Below are 5000 nucleotides of genomic sequence, written 5' to 3' on the forward strand. Positions count from 1 at the left end.
TGCCAGTTTCTGATTGGCTTACGCAGCCTAGCATAACAAAACCGAGCGAGACCAGTTTCACGAAGTGGTGTTACACTGTGAAACTGACTCCTGTTTTTATCACCACTGCGATTGCGTGACGGTTGCAGAAGTAGAAGGCGGTTCTAGTTTTTGCCAAACTTGTCTCGCTACGGAAGTTGAAAAAAAGTTCACAAAACTGACAATGTTACACGGTGCAATGCTTCCTGAATTTTGTTTCGCAGCGCCGTTGCACTCAGGTTTCTGCTAACAGTTTGGGTGGTGTCGTACCTCATTGAACGGGCTTTAGGATTGGCCAAAAGAACAATAGAACGAACAATGGATTTAGCACAGTAAACAATAGGAAGTACGACACTATACAGCCAATGAAATACGGTGGTCAACAAGATAAGGGTTACGACCCTACCTAAAAGTTTCGACCTGTAACAGCGGCTTGCCCTTTTCCGGCCCTGTCTGTCGGCACTCTGTTAATTGGCCAATTTTTCTTTTTTAAGAGGTTTTATAGTCACAATTTACATAACTCAAAAGGACGTAAAGGATAGCATCAAAAATCTTTAAGGTTTTTAGAACTGCATTCTACTTACTGCTCAATTAATCGAATCGAAACTTTCCAGCACAGAGGCCAGCGAGATTAGAGCAGCAACCCTGAAGTCCTTAACATCAACTCCCTCTTTGCTGAAGAAATCCATAATATTCTAAAATGCCTCTTAGCGGTTAGGGTTATAGTACCAAAACGCAATTTTAAAAATTCTTAATGAAAAATTTAGTTGTACCATGCGTACCATGCAAACACCTCATCCTAGAACACCTGCATGTTCCAGGCTCTCAGATAGTGGAGGCGAGGGAACGATCGAGAACGAGCAAAAGAAATCGAGCGGGGTCTGGATTTCTTCCCTCGCCTCCACTATCTGAGAGCCTGGAACAGGCTAGTTCCAGACCAAATTCATGACACTGCAGAGCAAACAGAGCCTTAGGAACTAGTTTCTCATAAGAGTCCATTATAATTGTGTGCTTGCTTGGTGATGTCACCAAGCAAGCCCTCGACTGGAATCCACAAGGAAAGCGTAAAGTAGGAAGACCGAAACAGACCTGGCGCAGGAGCACTGATGCAGAGGTTAAAGCCATTGGTACGACGTGGGCACAGCTGAGGAGGACCTCACAGAACCGAGTGCGTTGGAGGAGTGTTGTTGCGGCCCTATGTTCCACAGGTAACCTAAAAGCTTAAGTCATAATTGTTTGCTGGGAATCGAACAGCCAGGAAAGGTGAACCAATAACTTTCAGTTTTCAATATTCCTTGAAAGTGACACCAACTAACTGATAACTCAACAGCTAAGTACTGCAAAATTACAAGGCAAAGCAACTTGTTTAAATAATCTTAGCTACAATTTTTATCTAGCTGCATTTTGTTAAAGGGTTTATTTCGTTTTATAAATTCTCTTTTTGTTTTAATTTTTTTTGTTCTGTTTCTGCATTTTGAAGAACAAAGAGAGTTCAAGTTCAAGTTTATTGTTTAGCCTCGGTAGAGAGCATTAAGTGCTTCAAATATTAAAAAAACTAACGGCGAGGAAGCCCAAAGGAAACCACGTACTGAAATTATAAGAGATAGGCTTCTTCAATCAATTTAATTAATACACGGAGAATTATCATGTCTAGTATACAATATAGATAATTGTATTAAGCATTAGATTAGGCTAAAAAAAATTGTGTGTGTCAAGCCAACTTGAATAAATGCGAATAAATATTTTAGTCTCAAAAGTTAACACAGATTCAAATATTAATCCCAAATCCAGATTATATATATATATCTATGCTGCTGTTACCCTTCAAGAAGGGAGCAGAATACATGTATCCAAACCAAGAGATTATCAAGGTAGGTTTACCTTCATAATCTCTTGGCCTAAACTCAACAACCATTCTTCCAAAGTCCGCAAACAATGGGAATTTAATATTCCTAAAAGCGTACTCACAAACAACACGGTCGACAGCTCATTTCATTTAAATGAAGGAAGGGGTAGTTTCTAAAGAAACTGTGGTGCTGCGTCGGTGGGGAGGTAGTATACAAAAATTTGGTTTTATCAATGGAGTTGATAATGTAACTTGGCCACCGTACAGAGATTCTAAAAGCTGACGTTTCGAGCGTTAGCCCTTCGTCAGAGCGAATCGAGGGATTATGGGTTACGTGTAGTTTTTATAGTAGAGTAGGAGCTACGCTATTGGTGGTAACATGACAACGTGAACTGAATAGGAATATATTAGCTAAATGAAAAGCGTTCGTTAATACCGTGAGGATTAAGGGTGCCGATTTGTTGATGAATTTTTGTTCCAGATCCTTGCGGCTTTCCGTCGTACCTAGATGTAGGGAAAGGCCGCAGATAGCCATGTGTTTTTTGGAGTGGTTAGGCAGATTAAAATGGCGAGCGACTGGCTTAGATGCATTATCATTTCATTTAGTTTTTCGTACACTAACATGAGATGATTCAGTCTCGTAATAAGAAGAAAAGGAGCATAGATATAATGTCAAGAAGACCAGATTTGAGTATAAACACTTTCATTCCAAGTTGTAATTCTCAGTAGAAATCGTTAAAAAAGGTACGCCATGATAATTGATATAATTTGTCCACTTCCCAAAAACAATGGTTTTTTTCTGCATTGACTTGAAAAAGAAAATTTGAATTGACATAAATTAACGCCCCTGGCTTAGTGAACCATGTAGGTAATATACCATTACGCGTGGGCTGACTGGAGATACCGGTGTTATAAGAACCGGAAAGACATAACTAAGGTAAACTGGCTTTCCTTTGCACTTAAAAATGATGCCGGACTGGTTAACACTTATCCCTGCTAAATAATTCTGTATTCTAAATAAATACAAGTTTAGTGAACTCGTTTAATTTTACTGGGATAAAAGCATCCAGTATTGAAGATTTGACAATTGGGAGTATCGTCCCTCTTGATCTTGGCAAAAATAAGATTTCTGATTTCAAGTGCTTTTATAAAAGGCAATCCCAAGTATGAAGAGAAGTCCACTTCCGAATGATCTGCTAAACTTTGCTAGGGTTATGTTTGGGAAACGAAGGGGGCCGTGATTTATTCACTGAGGACGAAGCTTCGATTAAGCGCGATTTGTAAGTCTAAGCCAGTTTTAAATCCTTCTATAGACGTAAACAGGATACTAGTTGTGGGAAACTGGATAGTTACCCATTCTAGGACTACACTCTTTACAAGGATAAGAAATATTTCAATCACCTTTCAGATGGGCTACCTTAGCTGCTGGTAGGGTTAGGTTATCGTTTGATGTTTTTTTGCTCTTTTGTTTTCCTTTGTGTTACGTCACCAGGTTTTTACACCGAGGATGAGCCTTCAGGTGCTTCTGTTGGTCCTCAGCCGGTACGTGACCCCTTGTTGTGTAAAGATTGCGCAAGCAAGTATCGTTGGTTGCTGAATCCTTCTTTCGGGTAACATGATATAAATAAAGGCGTATTGCGTCCGGAGGAAAAAAAGTACATAATAGTGAATAAGGACCTAGTTAAGCGACCTGTCTCCACAGGAGGGCTAGTAGCTCAATAGGTAGAGAATCCTACAGGTTTACCTAGGACTCTGACTTTTTCAGTTGTCCATTCGCCCGTTGAATTGAAGCAGGTAGCCACTATGTAGGACTTCATGTTTCGCGATCTTTAACTGAGATATCGAGCTAACCAAGTCAAATCCGAGTTGCTTTGTTTATATATCAGCAATGTCTTAGTTTCCATTTCGTCATAACAAAAAAACTCCGATAAACTATTTTTAAAGGTACAAAAAGCCAGGACGCTATCCAAACGTCATTATCAAGTCAAAAAGTAAAAAGTTGGAAATTGAGTATAAATACTAAGGGCACAAGATCTAGCACAAGATGTAGCTACGATAACTGCCAACGAGCAAGCCGAGCGAAGACGCGAGGCTTGCGAGGCGGCCAGCTTAATGCCGTGCGAAGTATTGCAGCAGGCAGAAAAATTTGCGATCCTGCTGTGACAAGTGTAATGTAAGCCTACGCAGTGACCAATAAAACCTTGTGTTTTGATGTGTGATGTCATTAGACAAATCTTTGGCAACCTTGCATGACGTGCTCGACTATTGATGATATCGTGTTTGGAGGTAAGTGAAAACATAATTTTTCCCACTTCCCTGACCTTTGTGTTGTGTACACTTGCTTTGAGTGTTATTTAATATACTTATTTTCGAACCATCGTGTTCTATAATGAGTGAACGAGCTCGAAACTAAACCAGTGTACGTGTTCTTATCGGCCACTTGTCAATTTCGGATTTCGGCCCGCGAGTAGAGCAGTTTGTTGTTCGTTTTGTAACCATTGAGTTGTGAACAATTTATTTTAATTTTCAAAGGAATTATGTTGTCTGCAAAGTACACAATTCAATGATCAATTTGACTTACAATTCATGGCTGTATCTTGCAAAATAGAAATTCTGCAAGTGAAACAACCTTCATGTGCGAGAGAGGTTGATTCCCCATTACAAAAGAGTTTCACACGGAAAAATCTGAAAACGCTTTGGCGATTTTATACATGGCACTGATTTTTTTCAACTTAATTATTTTATACTCCTGTTAAAATTACGGCCGTTCAAGAATTACAGCAGTACTTCCATATTATTGCAAAACGCGTTGACATATACATTGTTGTTGAAGATACAAAGTGTGCAATTTCTATTCTTGTATTAAATATTGTTAATTTGCAGTATAGTTGAGTTGCAGTACTTTCGAATGAAATAGTTACAACTACTGTTGGGTATCTTGGAACTCTGATTCAAATCTGCAAACTATGTATTATATTGACTGTTTCGTTGGCTCTTAGCGATAGCTATTACTAGTACTGGAAGTTAATTAAAACAAAAAGGTTAGCACGAATGGAATGTGCTTGAGTGAGGAGTCTCGAGTTTTCCAGTGAATAAAATTTCAAAAACCAAACAATCGAATTTGCTCTGGCACTTC

At 39.2% G+C, this 5000-nt stretch overlaps 1 protein-coding gene across 1 annotated transcript in view; it reads right to left on the minus strand.

The window, feature by feature from the left end:
• The window catches only part of LOC138060392 (Krueppel-like factor 5), a 100004-nt gene that overhangs the window by 30392 nt on the left and 64612 nt on the right, over positions 1-5000 (minus strand). The window lies entirely within an intron of this gene.

Source organism: Montipora capricornis, chromosome 8 (genome assembly GCF_036669925.1).
Source record: "Montipora capricornis isolate CH-2021 chromosome 8, ASM3666992v2, whole genome shotgun sequence".
In the NCBI taxonomy this organism is placed as follows: domain Eukaryota; kingdom Metazoa; phylum Cnidaria; class Anthozoa; order Scleractinia; family Acroporidae; genus Montipora; species Montipora capricornis.